Source organism: Hyaena hyaena, unplaced genomic scaffold (assembly GCF_003009895.1).
Source record: "Hyaena hyaena isolate Hyena2069 unplaced genomic scaffold, ASM300989v1 scaffold_152, whole genome shotgun sequence".
Classification (NCBI taxonomy): Eukaryota; Metazoa; Chordata; class Mammalia; order Carnivora; family Hyaenidae; genus Hyaena; species Hyaena hyaena.
In genome coordinates this window covers 296343-317526 of record NW_024080784.1, presented here as the reverse complement: position 1 = coordinate 317526, position 21184 = coordinate 296343, and the positions used below count along the sequence as shown (strand labels likewise).

Here is a 21184-nt window from a genome sequence, read left to right as displayed (position 1 = left end):
TCAGGGAACCAAGGCCCAATGAGAACATGCTGAAGGTCACACAGTCTGTTAATGGCAGACAGGACCTGATCCAAGGTTCCATTCTTCCAAGTTTTCAAAATGTGCCCCAAAGTAGTGCCTAGGAGTCTCCACGGGAGTCTGAGGGATGGGCAGTAGGGGGCGCTTCAGTTATCACCACTTCAACCAGAGCACCTGGGCTTTGTAAGTTTTAATTATTTAATGTTGTTTGAAGGAAGGGTTCAGCAATTAGAAACTGGCTTGAGAGGCACCCCACATGCCCAACGTCAATATCCGAAGTCCTCTGCTTGGGAAAAGTCAAAGTAGTAATAATAATAATGTGACTGCTAAGTATCTATCTATCTATCTATATCTATATATATATCTGAAACATATATACCATTTATATATGTTTATACATATGTGTCTATACAAACACATATACATATATATTCTTATATATGTGTATATACATACCTATATGTACACATAAACACACATATATACAAACACAATATGTGTTGTTATTATTATTTTTTTGTATTATTATTATTAATATAACACCTATTAAGGAAATCTACCCTTTGCTAGGCACTGTTGCAACGGCTCTAAATAAATTAACTCAATTAATCTTGACAACTCTACAAGGTAGATACTATTATTCCCATTTTCTTAGGACACAGAATTATATGATTTGCCTAAAGTCATACAACTGGTGATAAAGCCAGGATTTAAATTCAGGCAGTCTAAGTGTAGGGACCTTGCTTTTTATTTCTTTTTTTGTTTTATTTTTCAGAGAGAGAGAGTGGTGTAGGGACAGAGAGAGAGGGGACACAGAATCTGAAGCAGGTTAAAGAGAGCCTGACGCGGTGCTTGAGTTAATGAACTGTGAGATCGTGATCTGAGGCAAAGATGCTTGCTCAACCAGCTGAGCCACCCAGGTGCCCTAGGTCCTTGCTTTTAACCATTACATCAAATTGTCATTGATCTGATTCAAAGATCTGAAGGTAGCTTTCATTCTCTTTTCACAGGGAAAGCCTACTTTATGGGCTTGATCTTTAAATTCATGTGTCCTATGGCTTGTATTGCTACTCCAACCCTTCAGTCCATAGCCAAGCCGTTTTATTTAACCTCCTTTTGAACAAGCTTCTTTTCTGTTTCAGTTGGAAACTTAGCCACTTGGACAGCAATTCCATGGGGGTTGCTTTTAAAAGTAGCAAATCCTGCCATGTGCAACAACGTGCCCAACCCTATCTAGGTGTATGGTTAATCATTTTACAGACCTGCATATTCACATTGTATCCTGGGGAGAGAAAAGAACAGAACCCAGGTGAGCAGCAAGAACACAAGTTCCATTGCTTTGTACCATGAGATGTTTGCTCTACACTCCCAGGGCATGGCCAAAATAAAAAATGGCAAGCCCACTTTGAATATATTTAGAACTATGAAATAATTCATGGTGGTTTACCTATAGAACTGTAGCACTTATTTCAAATCTATGGATATATATATATATATTTACATAAAGACAAAAAACATAAATATACAACATATCTAAATATAATATACGAATATAAATTTACATATTTAAACATAAAAATATATTTACATACATTACATATATTCAAGAGTCGCTAAAAGCACAGAGTTGAAAGACTCAAAAACTGTCCTCCAATTTTTAATCCACATTATATTTTTCTTATAAAAATAAACAGCTATGATAGGTGGTGACAGGCCTTATTCATTCTCAAGAATTATTTTAGCATGATATATAGTTTTCTTTTGGGGACACATCTGTCAAATTTGTGGTGCTAATAACTATGTTGGCACTACTTCCACTTAATTCTCCCTAAGTAGCAGAAATTTTTCTGGAGAGGTAAGAAAAATCCTCATTGTCCACTGTTCTGAGTAACAGACCAAATTTCTTAAACAAGTTTCTAGTAAGTACTTATCTTAGGAGATGCAGATATTTCTAGAGCAAGTTTGCCAACAAGAATCCCTATTAAGTAATTTTAAAATTCCTTTGGGTTGTTATGATCTACAATTTAAAAGCTCTATAGATTCTACCAAATGAAGAAAGTTCATTATGATCACCATATTCAGAACTTGAAATAGTCATTGTTATGAATTTAAAAGAACATGAAGATTCTGATTTTAACTGAACTCCTGGAGCAGCTGCCTGCCCCAGCCATTTAAGAATTAGTGTATATCCAGGTGAGGCACGATGCTGAAGCTCAGTGTCTGGAATTGGAAAGACTAGCATTATTTGTTATTTTATTTTAAAATGAGAGGAGAGGTATGGAGGGAAAGGGGCAGAGAGAGAGAGAGAGAGAGAAAGAGAGAGAGAATCCCAAGCAGTTTCCATGCTTACCACGGAGCCTAACACAGGGCTAGATTCCAAACCTTGGGCCCACAACTGAAGCCAAAATCAAGAGTTGGATGCTCAACTGCCACTCAGGTGCCCCAGAAAGATCAACATTTAAAAAGTAGTGACCTGTTACTTATGAGCTATCTGAATTTGCACAACTTCTTTGATCACTCTAGGCTTCAGGTTCCCTACATGAAGAAAGGGTTAATAGTAGAAGATCTTAACATTCACTCCTCAGGTATAGTTTCTCTACCTAAATAAATTTCAAGCTTCTCGAATAGTAGGAATAGTTAATTAAAAAGAAATTATGCCCCATCAGGCACAGGTCAAAATTACTTCAACATCTGAGAGAATCAAAATTATACTTTCCAGTTCACAATTCACTTCCAATGTGCAATATTGCCATCCAGTTTCCAAAAAAGGAATAGAATGGGGTTTTAATATAGTTGCTACAATGCCTACCCAAGCGTATTTTTGCAATTTCATGAATCAATTTGCTTACAAATTGCTTAAAGAATCATTTTTAAAGGTAAGGCAATGTGCTTGACTTCCAGTAGTGGGTTACTTTTCCTACCATTCTCTCTCACTTTACCAGTGAGGTCTAGTATGTTACTGTGTGCTGTCCATTCACAGTTGGAAGGCTTTTCGTTAATCAGTGATCTGATGTTAACTGACCACCAGGAAATTTTACTAAATATGTGGGACATGGGAAAGGAGAGGGGTGGTCTGAATTTGGTAAATTTGATAGTCAAAGGAATCAGTTCACTTGCAAAGATTCTTGTCCCCTTTTCATCACCCAATTACTGCACTTGCTAATTAGGTTGTGGACACAGCTTGACCCTTATTGAAACAAGAAAAAAACAACCAAATTCTTTAAAACATATAAAAAAGAGTAATGAATAATTTTGGGGAGATATTTTTTTATATTAAACTCTCAAACTGTGCCACGGCCATTGCAAAATGGTAAAAGTTTGTGTACCTTTTCATAATGTTTTTGCTTTTCAAAGTTTTACTGTTCTCAATTTATAATTACCTTTTATTCCTAAACCATACCATTCTTTCCTCTGTCAAATGTATAATATTTCCTCAAACAAGTTTTAGCATTAATATTCACTATCTAGTAACCACAAAGTCCATGTATTCTTAAAGACCATCAAATATATGGCTCAATCCTGCTTTCTTATCAAGGTAAAATTTTCATGAGTAAGACAAAGAACATATAAATAAGTCATTCAAATGGGGCCGATAAATCGTTGGTTAATAGTAACTTAACTTCCTTTCAGGTGATTCAGGAAAGCTAACTACTAAAATTGACATATAGAGTTTTACTCAAAATAAAACTAACTAGGTCTGTGACTTTGGGTGGTAACTTAATCCGTCAGGTTAATTTCCTGATTTGCTTTAAAAAAAGAGAGAGAGAGAGAGAGTGATATATGATCTTCTAAGCTCCTTGGAGCTCTACAGCCCTATGACCCCATGATTCAAAGTGAGCACATATGAGCACATATACACACATGGATGAAGACATGCTGGATGCAGTCTGCACTGACAGGACTGATTCCCAAAATGGTGTAGCACTTCCCAAAATGGTAGCAGTGGTGCACTACAGCAGGCTTGTGCCAGCTCACAAGAACTTCCTTTTTAATTAGTTACATTTTTCTTTTCATGTATAATTTAATGGATTCTGTATGTAGATAATATATAACTCTAGGACAGCTATATCCCCTAATGCATGTAAAGTACAAACTTTATCCCAGTCATTCAAGTCAAAAAAGTGAGTCTGAGATTTACTTCCTCATTCACTAGCAAATGTTGTCAATTTTATTTACTAACTCTCAAATGTACCCTTCTTCTCCATCTCCACAGCCACAGTTTTAATTCAGGATTCAATAATTTGTCATCTGATAAACTGCAATACTCTCTTGATTGGAATCCCCCTCCAGATTGACCCCCATGCCAATCCAACTTCCACAGTGTCAATTTTCTTGCTAAAATTGCTTGATATCCTTCTGTGGCTCTCTATGACTTAAAGGATTCTGTCAAATTCCTTAGAATAGTCTAAAAGGTTCTTCAAGATCTGGTCCCTGCCTACTTGTCCAGCCTCATCTCCCACCATACCCTGTAAGTAAGCCATAGATAGAGTGCTTCTCACAAGTTCCAGAAGGCATGACTTCTCTCATAGCCCAAGAATTGTCATATTCTATCCCCTGTGCATGGAAGGCTCTTGCCAAAACCCTTATTCATCCTCTAAATGTATTCAAGAATCTCTGGTCCTTATAAAGGCTCCTTGGATACCCCAGATAGTATTAGACACCTTGTCCAAGAAGAGCACAGCCTGTTTCCACACCTCTCACCCAGGAACTTCCTAACATACGATGACTCATTTGGCAGCCCAGGCCTCTTCTTGTAGGCATTCCTACCATAAATTCAAATAACATGGTAAGTAAAAAACTCATATTCATGACTGCCTACCAACCTTAACGGACACAAAACCAAGGTTGATGCCTTCCAAATTCACCAAGGCTAAGCCCCTGCAATCTGTAGTGAGAAGATTAATACTCTGGACAGTTAATTAGGTTAAAGAGGAATTGATTGCCTGAGTGTATGATAAGATGCTGTGAATCCATATATCTCTGATCCGGCAAGAATTTTGTCAAAGGCATTGTCTGTCTTTGGAATTTTAACAACAAGCTCAGTTGAGACATGAAATAAGGACCTTTTAGTGCAAACAAAGGATGCTTTTATCTCTTTAAGGAGAGAAGTAGTTGGCCTATACTTAGATTTCTGGGATGAAATTATAAGCACTGATATAGACGCATGAAATACTTTTCCAGAAAATTTAGCAGAAATCATTGAAAAGAAAGTTTATTGTTTATAACAAGAGGTTAAACTCCATTAAAAAGCAAGCAAGGCATCACTGAAAAAGATGCCATGAATGATCTTCTTTATCCAATTCAAAGACTTTCAGAAGCATTTGGCATATTAAATCAGTAATGGGAATTTTCCAAAAGATAATTCCAACTTTTAATGTACTTTGAAAGTTCTTGGGAAAAAAAGAAAAAAGGAAAGGAAAGCAAAGGAAAAAAAGAAGAGAAAAAGAAAAATGAAAAACAGTTTGGGCTTACAAAAAAAAAGCATTTTCTATATAACTCTCATTAGATTTAGCCTATGGAGAAAAATTTCTCTCAAAAGGGTATTTTTTAATGTTTATTTATTTTGAGAGACACAGACAGACAGACAGAGAATGTGAGCAGAAAAGGGACAGAGAGAAAGGGAGACACAGAATTCAAAGCAGGCTTCAGGCTCTGAGCTGTCAGCACAAAGCGTGACATGAGGCTAACCCATCAACTGTGAGATCATTACCTGAGCCAAAATTGGACACTTAACTAACTGAGCCATCAAGGTGCCCCAAGTGTCTTACTCTTGATTTCAGCTTAGGTCATGATCTCATGGTTAGTGAGTTAGAGCCCCAAGTTGGACTCTGTGCTGATAGTGAGGAGCCTTCTTGAGATTCTCTCTCCCTCTCTCTCTCTGCCCCTTTCCTAGTTGTGCGAGTTCTCTCTCTCTCTCCCTCCCTCTCTCTCCCTCTCTCTCAAGACAAATAAATAATCATAAAAAATAAATAAGTACGCAAATAAATAAAGGTGTGCATTTGTGTTGTATTTCTATAACCAACTTTTATATTTTTAGTATGTGAAAAAAGATTTCAGGAATGGAAACCCAACTAATAACTTATCAATTTGACTTGAGATAGTCTGACTTGAGATAAGGCCTAAAACCATAACTCCATATCCTCTTTTGTGAATGAGATAATTTTTCCCCAACAATTTTAAGGTTGTGATATCTGGGAGTGTCTTACTATACCCGTCAAATGAAATTCACCAGCTTCCCAGAAGAGATATGGGCCATGATGTGTGATCACTATTGCCTGCATATGTGGAAATCTGCTAATGCACAGATGGTCTACACTCATCTGGCCACGGAGCTGAAGGTGAAGTCGGGAGCTAGAAAACATGATCCAGACACACAGCAATGGTCGTACCAAGGACTAGAAGCTGTTGCTGAAGGCCTGGCAGATGCTGTAGGACTGTGAGACCAATATTGACATCATCTGCATGCAGCTCCACCAGATACTGCAGACAGGCCGGCTATAAAGCCAGGCAGCCACAGACGAGGCCTAAGGGGGTCTTGACCTGGGGGCCATGGAGCTGCACCTTGAGGATATGCGGCTTCACTTCCGAGTGGAGCATGCGGTGGCTGAGGGGGCCAAGGATCACTGGTCATGTCCTATGCATTCCACCAAATGTAGTGGGAACTCTGATTCTCACACGGTGTTTTTAATCATTGCTATGTGATACATTACAAGAAAAATCATTCTAGTGAAAAAGCACTGATAGTTGCAGGATATATAACACTAAAAAGAGGCAAACATTTATCCCTGGGAGAGTTTTATCTTTCTTTGCTTTGTAAATCGACAACAAAGTGGTTTTAGGGAGGGAAGGCACCTCCAAGCAGTTAAAACCATGTTCTGTTTTGTCAACATGCAAAAAGATTGTTCTCATTACCTATTAAAAGAAGCAGAAATGCCAAACTTCTCGGGAGTTATCATAGAATATTAGGGTAATAGAAGTCTGAGTGGACTGATTCATGTATCAAGAAGGATGATACCCAGGTGTCAAACATCTATCAAAAGCTCCCAAGTAACATGCTACACTTCTAAAACTGAATGGAGGAGTGCTGTATATCAAGATAAAGTACTTTTTATTGTCTAATTTCTAAATGGCTCCAAGTGAGCTTTATCAGCAATTTTCCTGGTTCAAAAAACCACAAGTAATAGATTCTGGATTATAAACAACAAAAAACATGTACAATTTTTGTTATTAAAAAGATCATGTTCTCTCTGCCTCCACTAGATAATTTAATGAGCCCTTAAGGGTTGTGAATCTGATTAAGTGTTAAGATATTAGCCTGCTTTAGATGCTCACATTTCTTTGTTGACCCAGGATAGGTGCTCAGTAAATATTTTTTTTAAGTTAACTTGAACTGTGTCTTCTATACTAGGCTATATGTACCTCAGACATAGGGATTTTTATCTATTTCTTTTTCCATATTGGTACTTAGTGCTTGACATACATGGCCTTATAGTAAATGTGGAATACATGAATCATCAGCCTGTCTTATGCTTTCTATATAAAGTTAAATGCATTTATAACTAACTGGTAAATTATTGCATACGAAACACTTCGAAAAAGATGAAATCAGTGATAATAAATGGTCAAGATAAACATTAGTATAGGCAAGATTTATCTCAGAAATCAAATCAGTTAACAGCAAGAATAAAAGTAAATAAGCTAAAGCATTTGCTTGACTACTACAACATGTTTTCACCATTTAACATCTTCCAGAGTAGTCTTAAACCACTTGTATCCGAGAAATGCCTTCCAAAATTTCAAGATAAAAGTTGTTTTCATACTACCTTTTTATTTATTTAAAAATTTTAAATGTTTATTCATTTTGAGAGACAGGGAAGCAGGGGAGGGGCAGAGAGAGAGGGAGAACTCATGAACCATGATATGATCTGAGCCAATACCAAGAGTCAGGCACTTAACTGACTGAGCTACCCAGGCACCCCTTCATACTACCTTTTAAATCACTAAAGTTCATCAAAGAAACATATTTGAGGGCACTGCTGTTTTAAATACTTTTTTTTTTTTAATTTTTTTAAATGTTTTTTTTTATTTATTTCTAGGAGAGAGAGAGAGACAGCGTGAGCAGGGGAGGGTCAGAGAGAGAGTGAGTCACAGACTGAAACAGGCTCCAGGCTCTGAGCTGGCAGTCAGCACAGAGCCCGACGCGGGGCTCGAACCCGTGAACCGCGAGATCATGACCTAAGCGAAAGTCGGTCGCTTAACCGACTAAGCCACCCAAGCACCCCTTAAATACTTTTTAACTAAGAAAGCTCTGTGTTAGTTTGCCTCAGAGGCATCCTTGGGCAAGACAAGGACAAAACTGGTGAAATAATCAATTCCAAAGAAGACCTTAGTAAAAATGGCTTTTCCACTAGATAGTGAATTAAAGTGTCTGCATATATGTGAAAACACTAATGCAAAGCATTTAGGTGTCATTTCTGAACGGAAATTGAGAGAGTATAAGTTTCAGATACAAAGAATAGGGGTTATATTCTAGGTCTGGCACACATTGTTTCCATGACTTACGCCATATCACTTAATTTATGTATGTCTCATTTTCTTAATTTATAAAATAATTTGACTGGATTGGGTAACTTCTAAGGCTCAAACAGTAAATATGGAATCAGAATGAACATTTTGGGTTTGCACCACAACTCAGTGGTTTACACTGACCTTAGAAAAGTGTTTCTTTGGGGCGCCTGGGTGGCTTAGTCGGTTAAGCATCCGACTTTCGCTTGCGTCATGATCTCGCGGTTCGTGGGTTCGAGCCCTGCGTCGGGCTTTGTGCTGACTGCCAGCTCAGAGCCTGGAGCCTGTTTCAGAGTCTGTGATTCCCTCTCTCTCTGACCCTCCCCTGCTCACGCGCGCGCTCTCTCTCTCTCTCTCTCCTAGAAATAAATAAAACATTAAAAAATTTTTTAAAAAAAGAAAAGTGTTTATTTTTTTAGGAGAGGACTTTAAAATTTTCAATACCTATTTCAAGGCTGTTCTGAAAATCAAAAGAGTTCATCCCCATAAAAAGATTGGAAAAAATGGGAAGAATTATAATGATGATGTTCTGACTGGTGTATCAAAAAATACAGACACAAAATTGAAAGGGAATTGAAAAAAATCCTTTCACTCTCACCACTTTTATTCAACACAGTACTAGAAATCCTAGCCATAGCAACCAGACAAGAAAATGAAATAAGAGGCATCTATATTGGTAAAGAAGTTAAATTGTCTCTATTTGCAGATGACATCATACTATCCATAGAAAATTCTAAAGACACCATCAAAAAACTACTAGAAAGTAATAAACAGATTCAGTAAAGTGTCCAGCGACAAAATTAATACCTAGAAATTGACAGTGTTTCTATACACTAACAATGAAGTCATAGAAAGAAATTTTTTAAAAACATCATTTACAATTGCGCCAAAAATAATAAAATACCTAGGAATAAACTTAATCAAAGAGGTGAAAGACCTGTAATCTGAAAGCCATAAAACACTAATGAAAGAATTGAAGATGACACAAATAATGGAAAGATATTCCACATTGGAAGAATCAATATTGTCAGCTGTCCATATTACCCAAAGCAATCTACAGATTCAATGCAATCTCTATCAAAATACCAACAGCATTTTCACAAAACTAGATCAGATAATACTAAAATTTGTATGGAACCATAAAAGATTCCAATCAGCCAAAGCAATCTTGAAGAAGGATAAAACTGAAGGTATCACAATCCCAGATTTCAAGATACACTACAAAGCTGTAGCAATGAAAACAGTATGGTACTAGCACAAAAACAGACACATAGATCAATGGAATAAAACAAAGACCCCCAAGTAAACCCACATTTATATGGTCAATTTACCTATGGTAAAGGAGGCAAGAATACACAATGGGGGAAAAACAGTCTTTTCAATAAATGGTGCTGGGAAAACTCGACAGCTACATACAAAATAATGAATATGGACTACTTTCTAACACCATACACAAAAATAAACTCAAAATGGATTAAAGACCTGAATATGAGCCCTGAAACCATAAAATCCTAGAATAGAACACAGACATTGGCCATGGCAATATTTGCTAGATATATCTCCTAAGGCAAGGGGGGAAAAGGCAAAAATAAACTACTGGGACATATTAAAATAAAAAGCTTTAGCCCGGCAAAGGAAATCATAAGAAAACAAAAACCCAACCTATCTGGGAGAAGTTATTTGCAAATGATATATCCAATATGGGATAAATATCCAAATATATATAAAGAACTGCTACAACACCAAACAGTCTGATTTAAAAATGAGCAAAGGATCCATACAGATACTTTTCCAAAGACAGATGGCCAACAGATACATGAAAAGATGCTCAACATCATTCATCATGAGGCAAATGCAAATCAGAACCACAATGAGAGTTCACCTCACAGCTATTAGAAAGGCTAAAATCAAGAAGATGAGAAACAACAAGTATTGTTGACAATGTGGAGAAAAAGGCACCCTGTACACTGCTGGTGGGAATGTAAATTGGTATAATCACTGTGGAAAACAGTTTAGAGTTTCCACATAAAAATAAAAATAGAAATACCATGCAATCCAAAAATTCCACTATTGGTATTTACCCAGGGAAGATGAAAACACTAACTCAAAAGGATACATGCACCCTTATGTTTATGGCAGCATTATTTACAATAGCCATTATTCCATTATTTACATGGATGTAACTAAATGTCCATCAATATACAAATGGATATGGAAAATGTGGTGTATACAATGGAATATTACACTGCCATAAAGAATGATACTGTTCAATTTGCAACATCATGGATGGACCTAGAGGAAATTATGTTAAGTAAAATAAGTCAGACTGAGAAAGGTAAATTCTTTATGATTCCCCTCATAAATGGAATCTTAAAAAAATGAATAAAGAAACAAAAAGCAGAAAAAGAACTATAAATATAGAGAACAATGGTTGCCAGTGAGGAGCTGGGCAAAATGGGTGAAGGACAGAGGGAGACACAGGCCTCCAGTTATGGAATAAAAAGCAGAGCAGAGGAATACAGTCAATGATATTGTTATAGTGACATAACAGGGAAAGATGGTAGCTATGCTTATGGTGAACACAACATAAAGTAAAAACTTGTCAAATCACTAAGTTGTACACCTGATATCAGTGTATCATTGTGTGCCAACTATATTAAAAAAACAAAATCCTAAAGTATATAGGATGAAAAGTCACTCTCTTACCCTCAGGGGAAAAAAAGGCTACAAATTCTGAAATGTTTTATGACTGTGGCAAAGCTAATGAAAGCTCTAATAAAGTACAGGGTATCTAACTTAATTAGTCATAACAAATTAGGACAATATTGGTATGTTCTTATAAAAAATTCTGCCGAAGTACATACAAGGATAACTTAGGAAAAAACAAGTTTTTAATTATTTTTCTGTTCTAGTTAATAATGTGTATAGTATGAGAATTTTTAAAAAATATACAAATATATTCATGTGAAAATAAAATTACTCATATTCATACCCAAGGGAGATAATCACCATTAAATATTATAGTAAACTATATTCTAGGCTTTCTATATTAATTCATGAATATCAAGTTTTTTAGAAAATTGCTTGCCTAAAAAGTGGATTTCTCTTCCTTTACAGTTACTATTTGTTAATAGTAAATATTATAAATATTATTTATAAATAGTTCCTTTTTCATTAAATATTTTTAGAACAAGACTGTCAAAGGCTAAATAATGTTCCTCTGGATAGCCATATCATAATTTCTTCAACTGTTACAATATTGTTGGAATTTTTTTCAGTTTATTTATTTATTTTGAGAGAGAGAGAGCGTGCCAGCAGGGAAGAAGGCAGAAAGAGAGCCCAAGCAGACAAGAAGGCAGAGAGAGAGGGAGAAAGAGAATCCCAAGCAGGCTCCTCACTGTCAGCACAGAGCCTAATGCGGAGCTTGAACTCACAAACCGTGAGATCACAAGCAGAAATCAAGAGTCAGATTATTGCTTAACTGACTGAGCCACTCATATGCCCCACTATTGTTGAAATTTTATTTCTTTCTATTTTTTAAATATTTTAAATAAAGAAGTATATAAATCTCTGATCATGTCTTTTATTTTTTCCCCAATTTTACTGAGACATAACCGACACATAACACTGTATAAATTTAAGGTGTACAATAGGTTAATTTGAAACATTATACATTGCAAAATGATTACCATTATAACATTAGCTAACACCTTCATCCTGTCGTAAAATTGCCATTTATTTTTATGGTGAAACATTTAAGATCTACTTTCTTGGCAACATTCAAGTATATGACACAGTACTGTTAGCAATAATTACTGTGCTGTACATTAGATCCTCAAAACTTATTAATTTTAGAACTAGAAGCTTGTTCCCTTTGACCAATATCCCCTGATTTTCCCTGCCCCTAAACCCCTGGTAATTACCACACTACTCTGTTTCTCTCAGTTAGACATTTTTAGATATCTTGTATTTTAAGATAGATTTCTAGGACTTTGATAATTAAATTAAGGGCATAAACATGAAGGCCACAATTCCAAATGGTATATAAGGAAGGGTAACTTTGTCAACCAGTGTACCAGAGAGCACCCACCCCACAATACCCTTGTGGCACTGAGCTCTGTCAGTCTACAGCTTTCATTCCACCAATGTCGTGTTGCTTTTAGTTTCCATCCCACTAATTATTAGCAAGGAGATTTTGCACATCTGTTGGTTACATTTTTCAGCTTTGGGAATTATCTATTCATTGTCCTTGCCCATTTTGCAATGGGTTTTAATGTTTTTCTGACCAATTTACAAGAACTCTTTAAATGTGAAGGCTATTAACTCTATGCTATACTTTTAAAAATATTTATTTATTTTTGAGAGAGAGAGAAAGAGAGGGGGAAGGGACAGATTGAGAGGGAGGCAAAGAATCTGAAGCAGGTTCTGTGCTGTCAGCACAGAGTCCAACACGAGCCTGAGACTCATGAACCGGAATCTTGGGATCATGACCTGAGTCGAAACCAAGAGTCAGTGTTGTATGTGAACCAACCTGACAATAAAGTATTTAAGGGGGAAAAAAAAAGGAAAAAAGAAACCAAGAGTCAGACGCCTAGCCGATTGAGCCACCCCCAGGTGCTCCTATGCTATATATTTCTTACCAATATTTTCTATGCAGTTTATAATTAGTCTTTTACTATGTTTATATTTTTAATAAAAACCATTTAAAATTTTCATATAATCAAATCTTTCATTCAATTCCCTTCCAGCTTTTTCCAGGGTTTTGAGGCTTAGAAGCTCTTTCCCCTTCTGTTGGGATAGAAGGAACCTACTTAAACATCATTAAAGCCATCTATGAGAAGCCTTCAGCTAACATCATCCTCAACGGGGAAAAACTGAGAGCTTTCCCCCTGAGATCAGGAACATGACAGGGATGTCCACTCTCACCACTGTTGTTTAACATAGTGCTGGAAGCCCTAGCATCAGCCATCAGACAACAAAAGGAAATCAAAGGCATCAGAATTGGCAAAGAGGAAGTCAAACTTTCACTCTTCGCAGATGACATGATACTCTACATAGAAAACCCGACAGACTCCACCAGAAGCCTACTAGAACTGATCCAAGAATTCAGCCAAGTTGCAGGGTACAAAATCAACGTACAGAAATCGGTTGCATTTTTATACACCAATAATGAAGCAACAGAAAGAGAAATCAAGAAACTGATCCCATTCACAATTGCACAAAAAACCATAAAATACCTCGGAATAAACCTAACCAAGGATACAAGAGATCTGTATGATGAAAACTATAGAAAACTTATGAAGGAAATTGAAGAAGACACAAAGAAATGGAAAAACATTCCATGCTCATGGATAGGAAGAATAAATATAGTTAAGATGTCATTACTACCTAAAGCACTCTACACATTCAATGCAATTCCAATCAAAATTGCACCAGCATACTTCTCAAAACTAGAACAAACTATCCAAAAATTTGTATGGAACCACAAAAGACCCCGAATAGCCAAAGTAATACTGAAAAATAAAACCAAAACGGGAGGTATCACCATCCCAGACTTCAGCCTCTACTACAAAGCTGTCATCCTCAAGACAGTATGGTATTGGCACAAAAACAGACACATAGACCAATGGAACAGAATTGAGAACTCAGAAGTGGACCCAAAAGTATACAGCCAACTGATCTTTGACAAAGCAGGAAAGAATATCCAATGGAAAAAAGACAGCCTTTTTAACAGATGGTGTTGGGAGAACTGGACAGCAACATGCAGAAGAATGAAACTAGATCATTTTCTCACACCATGCACAAAAATCAACTCAAAATGGATAAAGGACCTGAACGTGAGACAGGAAACTATCAACACCCTAGAGGAGAAAGCAGGAAACAACCTCCTTGACCTCCACCGCAGCAACTTCTTACTTGACACATCCCCAAAAGCAAGGGAATCAAGAGCAAAAATAAACTGTTGGGACCTCATCAAGATTAAAAGCTTCTGCACAGCCAAGGAAACAACCCAGAAAATTAATAGGCAACCAACGGAATGGGAAAAGATAGTTGCAAATGACATATCAGATAAAGGGTTAATATCCAGAATCTATAAGGAACTCACCAAACTACACGCCCGAAAAACAAACAACCCAGTGAAGAAATGGGCAGAAGACATGAACAGACACTTCTCCAAAGAGGACATCCAGATGGCCAACAGACACATGAAACGATGCTCAGCATCCCTCCTCATCAGGGAAATACAAATCAAAACCACACTGAGATACCACCTCACGCCAGTCAGAGTGGCTAAAATGAGCAAATCAGAGAACTCTAGATGCTGGCGAGGATGTGGAGAAACGGGCACCCTCCTACACTGTTGGTGGGAATGTCAACTGGTGCAGCCCCTCTGGAAAACAGTGTGGAGTTTCCTTAGGAAACTAACAATAGAACTCCCCTGTGACCCAGCAATAGCACTGCTAGGAATTTACCCAAGGGATACAGAAATGCTGATGCATAGGAGCACATGGACCCCAATGTTCATAGCAGCACTCTCCACAATAGCTAAAACATGGAAAGAGCCTAAGTGTCCATCAATGGACAAATGGATCAAGAAGATGTGGTTTATCTATACGATGGAATACTACATGGCAATGAGAAACAATGAAATCTGGCCATGTGTAGCAACATGGATGGACCTTGAGGGTGTTATGCTGAGCGAAATAAGTCAGGCAGAGAAGGACAAATACCGTATGTTTACACGTATCGGAGGATTAGGAGGAACTTAACTGAGGAACAAGGGGGAGAAGAAGGGGGGAAATGGTGGGGGAAAGGGAGAGAGGCAAACCATGAGAGACTCTTGAATGCTGATAAAAACTGAGGACTGATGGATGTGGGGGGCAGGGGGGATGGGCATGGAGGAGGGCACTTGTGGGGATGAGCACTGGGTGTTATGTGGAAACTAATTTGACAATAAACTATTTGTAAAAAAAAAATAAATTAAAAAAATGCTAACTAGTCATAAAAAAATTAAAAAGATGTCATACAGGGAAAAAAAAAAAGAAGCTCTTTCCCCTTCTAAACTAAATTGAATAGACATGTGCATGCATTTTCTCCTGGAAATGTTTTCAATTCATCTGGAATTTATTTTAGTATATGGGTATTCCATGAGAATTTAAATTTATTTTTCTCATTTATTTAAAAATTTATAACTTTTTATCAACCTATTTTTTTTTAATTTTTAAAAAATGTCTATTTTTGAGAGAGAGACAGAGACAGAGAGAGACAGAGCGTGAGAAGGGGAAGGGCAGAGAGAGGGGGAGACACAGAATATGAAACAGGCTCCAGGATCTGAGCAGTCAGCACAGAGCCTGATGTGGAGCTTGAACCCACTAGCTGTGAGATCATGACCTTAACTAACCAAGCCAGCCAGGTGCCCCTCAACCTATTTATTATAGAATCTTTTCTATATTACAATTTGAATCAGTTATTTCATCAATTATCTATACAGTTCCATTGATGTGAAAGACTTCAATAAAGTTCTACACTAAAATCTTTCCACATTAAACTCAACTGTATGAACAGAATAGTCAGGGAATTGGGAATAATGTTTTCTTCATGACTTCTGACTTTAATAGAAATAAAGTTTCTATTAAATATTCTATGCTTATATCAGTCATAATCAAATTATACTCATGAAGTGGAAATGCACAGTGAAACTTTCAAAATCTGTAGATTTTGTTTATTTCTAGTTGTTAAACATTCATTGATTCAGATAATTTCAGGCAATAATTTCTATGGCAGCTTGAGAATATATGTTTGTCAGTTGAGCATTTATGTGGGTAAGATGTAATAAATTTTAGGAAAATATAATAAACTTGAGCCTTCTTGTCTGAACATACTGAATCAGAGAAGGTCTGGTATTAGGACATAAAGTACATTATCGGGGGCTAAAAACAGGAAGATGCAAAGAACACCTCTGGTATGAAGGGCTGGACTGCCACCTACTTCCTATGCTTTATACACATTATCAAGAGATTGAAAACCAACAAGTATAAAAAGAATATGCTAAAAACTTCCAGGCAGAGAAAATACAATAATGTTCAAAATAAGGGGGAAAAATTGCGTCATTTTCATGTTCTCCATTATAGCATGGAAAGTCTTCAAAATTTTCAAAGACTATTACTTTTAATCTGGAATTTTATTTCTGGTCAATTTGTTATCAAATGTAAGGAATCAGGGGCACCTGGGTGGCTCAGTCAGTTAAGCAGCTGACTCTTATCAGCTCAGGTCTTGATCTCAGGGTCATGAGTTCAAGCCCCACACTGGGGCTTTCCAGGTACTTCAAAAAAAAGAGTAAGGAAGCAAATATTGTACTTCCCATTTATAATCTCTCAGGAAGCAACTGAAAAAGTGCTCCAAGAAAAATAAGAGAATAAATTAAGAAAAAGAAGAAATAATTAAAAGTGAGAAGTTGAGACCAAAAAAATCATAGTATATCATTTGGTTCTGCAGTGAATAATATTGATATAATCATTGACTGAAACACTGATGGCTGATTTTATTTAAGAATATGATATAATATTTATATTGGAAAGATATAGAGATGAAGTTGTGTGTTGAGGGGCAATGGTATAAAAGAAATGTATATCTTCTTCTACCACAATGTGAAGTCACTTGATTTAAGTATATTTAAAAATATGGATATCAATACCAGAAGCAGCAGCTACAGTAATGGCAATTGTTTAATCTGGGAGTGTTTCTGGAAGGAGTGGAGAAAGAAAGTCTTCTGTTTTACTGTACGCCATTTCTTATTATATGATATTTAAAACATTTCTGTCAAAAAGAAAATTTAATTTAAAAAGAAATGAAGCAAGCAGAAAGAGAAAAAGAAGGAAATAAAAGAAGAAATTAATAAAAAGTGAATAGAAAAATAATAGAGAAAAATCAATGAAACCAAAAGTTGGTTCACTGAAAAAAGTTAACAAAATTGACAAATCATTTACTAGACTAAAAAAAGAAAAGAAAAGAAAAGAAGAAGAAAGATAATCAATTTACTAAAATCAGAAACAAAAGAGATCTTACTATTAACTTTGCAGAAATAAAAAGAATTTTAAAGAAATGCTATAAACAGTTAATACCAACAAACTAGACAATCAAGATGAAATGGACACATATCTAGTCAGACATAAAGTACTGAAACTGACTCAATAAGAAATTGAAAATCTGAATAGACCTATAACAAGCATACAGATTGAAATAGTAATAAAAACACAACCCACAAAGAAAATCCCAGGTCTAGATAGCTTCAACTGGTGAATTCTATAAAATGTTTAAAGAAGACTTAACACTAATCCTAATTCACAACTCTTTCGAAACTTCTTCTCTAATTCACAAACTCTTCCAAAAAATAGATGGGGAGGTACATTTTCCAACACATTCTAGGAGGCCAGTATACCAAAACTAGGCAAATATATCACAAGAAACAAAAACTACACAAATATCACTTATGAATATACACCAAAAAACTGTCAGCAAAATATTAGCAGATTGGAATCCAGCAACATATTAAAAAGATTATGCACCATAACCAAGCAGGATTTAACACAGGAATGCAATATACAAATGTTGTTTCAATGTACAAAAATCAGTAGATGTAATATGCCACATTAATAGAATAAAGGTGAAACAAAACTATGATCATGTTATTATAAGATGCAATAAGATCATTTGACAACTTCCAATATCTTTTCATGCTAAACAAAAAGACACTCAACAAACTAGGAATACAAGGAACAGCTTCAAACTGATAAATGCCATCTACAAAAAAATGATAGCTAATATCACTTACTGGAGAAAATGAAAGTGACAAGAATGAACAAGACAAGAGTGCTGCTCTTGCACTTTTATTCAACATTGTATTAGAGGTCCCAGTTAGGGATATCAGTCAAGAAAAAAAAAAAAAAAAACACAAGGCATTCATATTGAAAAGGAAGAAATGAAAATATCTCTATTTGACATAATACTGACAATGACAATCTTGTGTATAGAAAATATTAAAGAATCTACAAGAAAATTATTAGAACTAAGAAATAAATCCAGCAACATTATAGAATAAAAGACCAATGTACAAAAATCAGCTGTTTTTCTGTACACTATCAATAAATAAACTGGAAATAAAATTAAGAAAACAATTGCATTCACAATAGCATCAAAAAAATAAGAGGTCAGCAAAAATAAGAGTAAGAATTGTACATAATAGAATACAAAACACTGTTGAAGAAACTAAAAGAGGTCTAAATAGATGGAAAGAAATCTCATGTTCACAAATCAGAAAACTTAACTACTGTTAAGATGGCAACAATACCAAAATTGATCTACAGATTGAACACAAAGTCTTGGCTGAGTATTTCCCAAAAATGTATAATTTGATCATAAAATTCAAACAGAAATGAAAAGGGTTAGGAGAGTCAAAATCGTCTTGATAAAGAGTAACAAAATTGGAGGACTTGCACTTCTTGATATCAACTTAGAGTAACTATAAACTTACAGTCATCAAGACAGTCTGCTATTGACATAAGAACAAACAGATCAATGGAACAGAACTGAGAGTCCAAAAACAGACTTTCACATTATGGTCAATTAAGGACCATAATGGACCTATTATGGACAAAGGAGATAGGACAATTCAATGAAGAAAGAAGTCTTTTCAACAAAAATCTTTTCCATTCAGTCAACAGGAAATCCACATGTAAAAAAGAATGAAGATGGGGGAACTTTCCAGAACACTCTGTGAGAAGTGAAGAAGTAGCATCTTTGCGGGTTGCACCCAGCAACACACTCCTTTCTGCTCCCCCACACCAGTCTCAGAGCTCACCAGCTGTAGAAAATGGTGAAAAAAAACCATTTAATAGGATGTTCTGGGAGTCAAACCCAACGTCATCCTGGAAGAATTGAAAAAGGCTGATAGGCTCTGAAGTACCACTCAGGTAAGAATCTAAACGAAGGAGAGAAGTTTAAACAGATTTTTCAAGCTTATGAAGTGCTCTCTGATGCAAATAATGCGAATTACATAACAAAGGAGAAGAACAGGAAACTTAATAAGATGGAGCTGGTGGTGGTTTTAGCTCCCTGATGGACATCCCTGATATGGTTTTTGGAGGAGGAGGAAGGATGCAGAGAGAAAGGTGAGGTAAAAACATTGTGCATCAGCTCTCAGTAGCCTTAGAAGATTTATATATGGTACAAGAAGAAAATCAGCTCTGTAGAAGAATGTGATCTGTGACAAATATAAAGGCTGAGGTGGTAAGAAAGGAGAGGCAGAATGCTGTCTCAGTTGCAAAGGTATTGGAATGCAAATAAGAATTCACCAGATAGTACCTGGAATGGTTCAGCAAATTTAGTCTGCATGTATGTAGTGTCAGGGCCATGGGGAATGGATAAGTTCTAAAGACAGATGGAAAAGCTGCAATGGAACAAAGACAGTTTGAGAGATGATTTTTAGAAGCTCATATTGACAAAGGCATGAAAGATGGGCAGAAAATAAGCTTCCAAGGTGAAGGAGACCAAGAAACAGGACTGGAATCAGGAGATATTGTCATTGTTTTAGATCAGAAGGACCATACTGTTTTTATGTGTCAAGTAGAAGACCTTTTCATGTATATGGTCATAGTGCTGGTTGAAGCACCATGTGGCTTTCAAAAGCCAGTATCTACTCTTGAAAACTGAACCACTGTCATCACCTCTCATCCAGGTTAAACTGTCAAGCATGGAGATATCACGTGTACTAAAGGAAGGCATGCTAATTTATCATAGACCATATGGAAAGGGTTGCCTAATCATTGAATAAGGTAAACTTTCCAGAGAACGGCTTTCTATCTCCCAACAAACACTCTTTCCTAGAAAAACTCCTACCTGAGAGGAAGGAAGTAGAAGGACTGATGAAATGGAACAGGTAGAACTGGTGGACTTTGATCCAAATCAGGGAAGATGGCACCATTACAATTGAGAAGCATATGCAGATGATGAACATCATCTTAGGGGTGGTGTTCAGTGTCAGACCCCTTAATGGGGCCAGGGAATAACACTGCTGGCATTTTATATGTGGTAGTGAACGAGTGAAGGACTATAATCATATCTCACTGCTTGCTATTGTTTTTGTTTTAATATTCAACTACAGTAGTGTTTTAAAAGTTAAATGAAGGGGCGCCTGGGTGGCTTAGTCGGTTAAGTGTCCTACTTTCTCTTAGGTCATGATCTCGCGGTTCGTGGGTTCGAGCCCCGCGTCGGGCTCTGTGCTGACTGCCAGCTCAGAGCCTGGAGCCTGTTTTGGATTCTGTATCTCCCTCTCTCTCTCTGACCTTCCCCTGCTCACGCTGTCTCTCTCTCTCTCTCTCTCTCCTAGAAATAAATAAATTAATTTATAAAAAAAAAAAGTTAAATGAAGAATAAACTCCAATATAAAAGCTCAGACTTTGCCCTGCATATATGATGACTTCAGTGTGCAACATAAGCTTCATACTTGTAAAACTACTTTTCTTTTAAGAGTTTATTTATGTATTTTGGGAGAGAAAGAGAGAGCATGAGCAGAGGAAGGGCAGAGAGAGAGAGGGAAAGAATT

General features: G+C 36.4%; 1 protein-coding gene and 1 pseudogene across 2 annotated transcripts in view; one reads left to right on the top strand and one right to left on the bottom strand.

Moving 5' to 3' along the window:
* Positions 1-21184, bottom strand: part of RELN (reelin) — a 544526-nt gene that overhangs the window by 316026 nt on the left and 207316 nt on the right. The gene's annotated exons all lie outside the window — the stretch shown is intronic.
* On the top strand, positions 6568-20572 carry LOC120236350 (annotated as a pseudogene).